The following is an 8,744-nucleotide window of genomic DNA, read 5'->3' on the forward strand; positions in this document are numbered from 1 at the left end:
GAATCCTTCAAGTTATTTAAGGAATAAAAAGCAAGCAGCTGTAGACTATTGTAGGAGCACATTCGCTTTCACTGGATTCAAACATCTTAAAAGAATACACCGATGCTTTCGATTTTGGAGTCTCCAGTAAGTAATAAAAGCCCTAGCCCTTTAGGGCACTTATCTACATTTGACAGCACTTACCTAAATATGTGCATCTCATATGTATTTTTGCTCCATGCCTTCTCTGAGAAAATCCTGTGGTTTCTTCTTATGTAGACATTCAGGGTACACCCACGCCCTGTTCGGACTTCTAGATTTCCTGATGGGGGGAACTAGTCTTGTGTTATGGTCTTTTACCTCAATAGAGAAGCAAAAAATGTTGGGTCGGTATGTGAGCCTGCTTAATAGTCTGCTGGGCTGGATTTTACTGTTGATTCCCTGATATTAAAACAAGCATTGCCTGCAGCAGACTCAAATCAGTGCAGTCTTCCATACTTTGCAAAACACGTATCCAGTGTGTCCATACAAACTTAAAAACTGCCCCAATTTGCAGACATTGGCCACTTTATTTTAGGTTTCGAATTCACTAAACTGAGGCACACTTTTATTTTCATGCCTTGGACTACTTTCTGCCCCAATTCGACTCCGCAATTGATGTAGATATATTTTACAACCAGTCTCTAAAAAACATAAAATACTTATTAGGATTGTGTTGGTCTTCCTCTGTGCAAAAAAAATGTATAGGGAACCCAGAAAAACAAATACGCTTAGCAACTTTTTCAGGCGACTAGATTTTAAAAAAAGTTTTTCAGAAAATATTGGAGAATCAATAACATGTATTCAGCTTTCAAACCTGGAACCACATTTGTTAAGCAATGTCTGTAGGTTTTCATTTGCAGCAGCAGAGCTTGTGACACTGAGCTTGATTTAGAAAGTATTACTGATGCACTGTACCTTGCGGACTTGCTCCCGTCTTATGCCCTGATTAGGAGAGCCCCAGAGAAAAGGTGCTATTTATCGCATCTGATAGATTCAACTCCTGGGGTTCAAGATTTATCCAGTGCGATAAAAACACCTATTCTGGTGTTTTAGGCAATAACAAGCAGACTTTAGAGTTAACTGTACCAACATCCACATTTCACGATAATGCCTTGCTCTTGTCTACTGTTGGAATCCAGCAGGATTGACTCACCGAAAATATTATGATTACTTTTTTTGGGCTTATCTAAATACACACCTGCTAATGAACGAAACTGGACTAGTGACGCTATGCGCTCGCATGCAGACCGACTTTAATTAAACAAAAGGGGTAAATTGGGGACCGAAGCAGGAAGCAACTGTCCAGTGAATAAACTGATTCCATCAAGAGGAACGCCTGCAGATGCAGCGGTGGAAACTGTTTTTATTTATGGAGTGATAAAAGCCTGCACGTAAAAATACACCACCGATGCCATTAATCTGTAAAAATAAGACAAACACTAACATTTGAGCAAGGAAAGAACGTAAGAAGACGGATGTTATTACTCCAGCCTTCCACGACTACGCTTGGATTTAAAGTATTCTTGTATCACCATCTTATTATTCAAAAGGTGTTGAACAAAGGTTCCGGGCAAAATTATTTTATTTGAGTCACAAATTACAGTCTTGATAAAGATGGTGTTATAAAGTTTACCATCAAAACGCGTCGATGCATTTTACAGAAACACAATCCGTGTAAAGGCTGGAATTACAGAATCATAACTACTGCAGTTTCGAACTCCAGTCCTAACTATTGTGAGTTCAGGGATGTGTACTTTTTAATGACATATTTCCTTTGTCTTGTTGATGTACTCTCATTTCAAACCAGTTCTTTTTACAATCGTATACAATGTTATGAATCAATTCTAGATGTTATGTTAGGAATGCTACAAGCCAAAGACTAGGCATTAAATACTTTATTTATTGTATGATATCATCATTAATAAATAGATCTTTATATTTTTTACAAACAACTTTTTCCAGACTGTTGACCTTGGATTTACAATTATAGTTCTCTCTCATAAGTGGTGAGAACGTGTATGTGGATGAATGAGGCTAGCATGTGAGTGCACAGGTCAGAATTTCTATTGAGCGTTAAGTGCAATCCTAAGGGAACACTTTTTTTGTAATATAATCTAAATGCAGTGCTTAAACAATGCATCATCTGAGATGTATTATTACATTATATATATATATTTCTTCAACGTCTTTGGTTATGGTACATCTCAGTAGGTTACATATATCTCAATTAAATATAAAATGATTCAGGTGGAACTTCTGATCTGAAGTCGTAGGTGTATTTGTGGACACAAACCAATAACACATACCTACCCTTATACATTGAATTTAGGCTCAGGAAGTATCTATTAATAACTAAAATTGAGTGACAAAGCACTTTCATAACTTGCTGAACCACGCAAAATTTTTGGGGAAAAGCCCTGTCAAGGCATCACCCACTCACTGTCTTTACGATGTATCAAAAGAGACGAACAATAATTTTCTTCTTTCCTCTCTTCTATTCTTCAGAGTGAAAGTTCACCTTGCTAACTTTACTGAACTATTTTGTTGACAGCATCTTCCTAATAGCTTTCTTTTTCTTATATATAGCCCTGCATGGAATAGACATAAACGTATCCTGCAGAACACCACAGTAGCTTAATCACAATCAAGACAAATAATATGAAAATAATTTACATCACTGATGAAATGAGATTGACACATTAATACAATTTTTGTGCAAATTAATTTGATTATTTAATTGCTTTCTGGTATGCCTTTCTTGCTGTCAAACGATGTACAAAATACATTTCTAATTTTCTTTTTTGTAAATACTTTACCTTAATTCCTTCAAAATGATGAGGTACTCAAATGACGTTAAAGGGAAAGGTGCATGTCCTCACCTTGAAGTTCATCAAAGACATCCTGAAAAGTTGACATGAATATCTTTTACTGACTTACATCATCAAGATGAATATACTAAGCTAAAATTAGACACCTTTCAATGTGCACTTAAATTAGTAAGAAATCGACTACGTATTTGCTGCTGTCATTTCCTGTCAAAGATATTTACATTTTTGACATTGTGTTAGACTAAACGGTTCAGATAATAATTTCAATATCATTTCATAACATCTCAATCTGTCAAGTCAGGTGGAGGCTGTGAATATGGACTTTGTTCTGAAAGGAGGTCGCTTTTATTGTCTTTTTATAGATGTAAGTTTTATCACAATTGAAAATTGATGTCTAAAGCAGAACTCTGTTTTGTCAAAGAAGTCTCACGATATTTCATTGCATTGTAGATCATATTGATAACATTTTTAACTACGATAAACCTTATCAACTCTAAAATTGGCTTTGTATAGGCAGATCTGTACCACGTGCTAATAAAGTGGGAAGACATGCTGCACATTTCGGATTATACTGGTGAAGTTTGTCTTCGCGCTGACGTTTTTCACAATGCACCATCCACCCGCTCCAAACCTTCAACCTTTAAGACCCTGTCATGTTTCCTTAGATAATTAGAGCATGTCTAGCATTCCTCACAGGTTACATGCTTTCTGGACAAGCCGGTCATCTGAGACAGGGCTGTGGCTTTCGCCTCATGTAATTGCACCAACCTCCTCCATCCAATACAAGTTAGAGTACATGAATGAATGACATTTCTAACGCACATTGGGGCATATTACCAACAACTAGCGATAATTATCGCTATGTTGGCTTAGCGGCTATAATTTTATTGCCGTGTTGCGCCTATTTTTATCGCTTAGGAGCCTTGCTATTATCAAGGTTTATCTCCTAAGCGATAAAAATCAGCCGAAATGCATGAATATCGCTGAAAAGTCAGCGATATTCATGCATTACCGAGCTAATGCTCTTAGCCATGTTATCCACCTGCCATTGGATAACGTGGCTAAGAACTGCTCTGGGCAGGCGTTAGCTTTTGGAGATATTCGCGCTTAGCGCAAATATTTCCAAAAGTAGGTAATAGGAGATTGCGATGTTAGCGACTGTTTCTAGTCGCTAACATCTTGGCACGCCCACTTTGCATGTCATTAGCGATAATTATCGCTGACATGCAAAGTGGGCCCCAAGATGATCGCTATCTCTTACTAGCTGTCGCTAACTAGTGTTAGCGACAGCTAGGTAATAGGGCGATGAATTTGTCGCCGCTTTAGCGGGAAAAATTCCCGCTAAAGCGGCGATAAGGCCCTTGGTAATATGCCCCATTGTTACCCAGAAAAAAGAAGGATCTTGAAGCTGAAATACTAACCATCATAAATAAAGCAATTGCGGTTGATGGAAAAGCCAGGTGTTCTCTTTGAGTAATCTGAGGCATCTCTTAGAGTGGAATGTATAGTGTTCCACATCTTAGCAAAATAGTAGAAGAAAGACTGTCCCACATGTACGAGTATGCCAAAATGGAAGCATTTGCATGAACATGGCTGCAGAGGAGAGAAGAGTGCGCAAAGAGGAATATACGCAGATTTGTTTGGATGTATTTATACCGGGCCAATACACGGGCACAGAGCCTTAAACATGCATCTTTTTCAAGTAGGAACCCAGTGAAAAGAAGGGAGTAAGGATTTGATAAATGTCCTGCGAGAGACATAAGGATCAAGTGTGCAGTTGCATTCTACACAATATGCAGTCTAAACAAAAGTCCAAAATGAAGTCCTGGCCCACAGCCTTCATGCAAGCAGAGGTGGATAAGGAAGAATTGTATGAACTCTTCGAAGTACATCAAAAGATCTACCTGCCACCAATTAAAGTCTCAAGTGGAAGATTTAGAACCAAATTGCAGAATCTCAGTTTTCTCAGAGATAATCTTATTAGAAAACTGGAATTCATTTGCCTGCCAATCGGATCATGTTTCTTAGCTTGTGGTACAGAGGTACTACAAGGAAGTGCCAAAAAAGGAAGCAAAACACTAGATATCTGTACATTTAAAACCTTAATTTCTCAATAACTACTGAACAGATTAACACCAACTCACAAAAAGCTCCTTTTCTGGATACAGATCCAGCATTCTGCCACATTGGGCGTAATTAAGTTGAGCCTTTTTGGCTGTAGCTGTGTCTAAAGTTCTTATGGGGGATTGAATGTTGACCCTGCCTCCAGACTAGGTCGCCCCCACGCGCTGCTGCCGACCTGCCTACCTGCTGGTGAGATCAGCTGCTAATTGCCACCGCCGCTGCCTGCCTGGGACGGCCCAGCCGCCGCTGAGCTGCCCACCTCCTGTTTTTGTCCTTCTCGCCGCTGCCTCCCTGCGGCCCCGCCCCCCTCCAGCCCATTCGCCGCCCCGCTCCCGCCACCCAGCTGCTCCTCCCTCCCGGTTCCTCACTTAAGGGGGCCGCGTAGCAGGGGAAGGGAGCGACCGCTGACCCTGCCTCCAGGCTAGGTCGCCCCCATGCGCTGCTGCCGACCTGCCTACCTGCCGGGGAGATCAGCCGCTAATTGCCACCGCCGCTGCCTGCCTGGAACGGCCCAGCCGCCTCTGAGCCGCCCACCTCCTGTTTTTGTCCTTCCCGCCGCTGCCTCCCTGCGGCCCACCCCCCCTCCAGCCCATTCGCCGCCCCGCTCCCGCCACCCAGCTGTTCCTCCCTCCCGGTTCCTCACTTAAGGGGGCCGCGTAGCAGGCGAAGGGAGAGACCGTTGACCCTGCCTCCAGGCTAGGTCGCCCCCACGCGCTGCTGCCGACCTGCCTACCTGCCGGTGAGATCAGCCACTAATTGCCACCGCCGCTGCCTGCCTGGGACGGCCCTGTCGCTGCTGAGCCGCCCACCTCCTGTTTTTGTCCTTCCCGCCGCTGCCTCCCTGCGTCCCCGCCCCCCCTCCAGCACATTTGCCGCCCCGCTCCCGCCACCCAGCTGCTCCTCCCTCCCGGTTCCTCACTTAAGGGGGCCGCGTAGCGGGCGAAGGGAGCGACCATTGACCCTGCCTCCAGGCTAGGTCGCCCCCACGTGCTGCTGCTGACCTGCATACCTGACGGTGAGATCAGCCGCTAATTACCACCGCCGCTGCCTGCCTGGGACGGCCCAGCTGCCGCTGAGCCACCCACCTCCTGTTTTTGTCCTTCCTGCCGCTGCCTCCCTGCGGCCCCGCCCCCCCTCCAGCCCATTCACCGCTCTGCTCCCGCTACCCAGCTGCTCCTCCCTCCCGGTTCCACACTTATGGAGGCCGCGAAGCGGGCGCGCTGCTGGCGCGCCGAGGGGCACCTAAGGCAAGCCTGTCTGCGCCCGTCCGCGCCTGGACCGCTCCCAGCCCCGACGATGCCAGCCCACGCAACAAACCTACGACGACGCCACCCTCAACGCACTCTACGCCGGTCCGAACCCCGCCTGCTACCGGGCCAACCGAAATGCACCCACGGGCCCTTCACCTGCCAAGACTGCAAATTCACCTGCCTCCGGACCTGCACCGCACCCACAAGGCCAGGCACTACCAACAATCACCTCAAGTGCATCCTGCTCAACACCCGCTCCGTCCACAGACACGCTGTCGAACTCTGAAACCTCCTCGACACAACAGCACCAGATGTCGCCTTCCTCACAGAAATCTGGATGAACGCCTCCTCAGCCCCCGACATCGCCATAGCCATCCCGGAGGGCTACAAGAACACCCGAAGGGACTGCGTGAACCAAACCGGAGGAGGCATCGCCATCGTACACAAAAACACCATCCGAATCACGACCAACACCGACGACACCCTCACCGCTGCCGAGCACCTCCACTTTAATATACACACCGACCCCAAGACCACCCTCAGGGGCACTATCGTCTACAGACCCCCGGGACCACGCACACAATTCAGCGAAGCCATCGCAGACCTCATCAGCCAGCCCGCCCTCACCTCCTCAGACTACATCCTCCTAGGAGACCTCAACTTCCACCTGGAGAACAACAATGACAGCAACACCGTCGCCCTCCTGGACAACCTCGCCAACCTCGGACTCAAGCAACTGGTGAACACCCCCACCCACTATGCCGGTCACATGCTAGACCCCATCTTCTCCTCCAGCAAGCACATCTCCTTCAGCCACTCCACCGGACTCCACTGGGCAGATCACAGCTGCGTCCACTTCAACTTCAGGAGAACCACGACCCACCACCACCCACGACACGTTCCCCGCAGAAGCTGGAGCAAGATCTCCGCCGACCAACTCTCCACCTCCCTCAGCCAGAACCCTCCCACCAGCACGAGGGACCCCAACGAAGCAGCCCGCAACCTCACACAGTGGCTCACTAACTGCGCCGATGACCTCGCACCTCTGAAGAACCCTCCCAGCAGACCCGGCAGCAAGAAAGCCTCATGGTTCACCAACGACCTCAAAAACTCCAAGAAAACCTGCCGCACCCTCGAGAAAGCTTGGACCAGACAACGGAGAACATGACAGCCCTCAAGAACCCCACCCGCAAACACCACCAGCTGATCCGCACCACCAAAAGGACTACATTCAAAGAACGTCTGGACAACAACACTCACAACAGCAAGGAACTCTTCAACATCGTTAAAGAGCTCTCCAACCCCAGCACCTGCAACAACGACATCACACCCTCGCAAGACCTCTGCGACTCACTCGCCTCGTTCTTTCACCGCAAGATCGCCGACATACACAAAAGCTTCGGAGCACAGACCACACACCGAACCACCGAACCAGCGCCCCCCACCACCCTCTGCAACTGGACCCCGGTCAGCACCGAAGACACCACCCGCACGATGAACACCATCCACTCCGGCTCCCCCACCGACCCCTGTCCACACCACATCTTCAACAAAGCCGACTCCATCATCGCACCCCAACTCCGGGACATCATTAACAGCTCCTTCGCATCAGCCACCTTCCCGGAGAGCTGGAAACATGCCGAGCTCAGCGCCCTCTTGAAGAAACCCACGCGGACCCCACGGACCTCAAGAACTTCCGCCCCATCTCGCTCCTCCCTTTTCCTGCCAAAGTCATCGAGAAGACCGTCAACAAACAACTCTCCACCTTCCTCGAGACAAGCGGATCCCTGGACCCCTCGCAGTTCAGGTTCCGAGCAAACCACAGCACCGAGACCGCCCTCATCGCAGCTACAGACGACATCAGGTCCCTGCTCTACAACGGGGAAACAGCGGCACTCATCCTCCTGGACCTCTCAGCAGCCTTCGACACCGTATGCCACCGCACACTAATACAGCGCCTCAGCAACACCGGAATCCAAGGGAAGGCCCTGGAGTGGATCATCTCGTTCCTCGCCGGAAGAACCCAGAGAGTCCGCCCCCCGTTCCGATCCACGGCCACCGAGGTCATCTGCGTGGTTCCGCAAGGATCCTCGCTCAGCCCCACCCTCTTCAACGTCTACATGAGCCCCCTCGCAGCCATTGCACGACAACACAACCTTAACATCATCTCCTACGCCGATGACACCCAGCTGATCCTCTCCCTCACCAATGACCCCACCACCGCCAGAGCCAACCTCCAGGAAGGAATGAAGGACGTCGCGGAATCGATGAAGCTCAGCCGTCTGAAACTGAACTCATCCTGGGACCTTCTCCCTCTAACTGGGACGACTCCTGGTGGCCCCCTGCCCTGGGCACCGCCCCCAAGCCAACGAACCATGCTCGCAACCTGGGCTTCATCCTGGACTCCTCCCTCACGATGTCCAAGCAAGTCAACGCCGTCTCGTCGTCCTGCTTTAACACCCTGCGCATGCTCCGAAAGATCTTCCGGTGGATTCCCACCAAAACCAGGAAGACGGTCACC

The sequence above is a fragment of the Lissotriton helveticus genome, chromosome 6, assembly GCF_964261635.1.
Source record: "Lissotriton helveticus chromosome 6, aLisHel1.1, whole genome shotgun sequence".
Classification (NCBI taxonomy): Eukaryota; Metazoa; Chordata; class Amphibia; order Caudata; family Salamandridae; genus Lissotriton; species Lissotriton helveticus.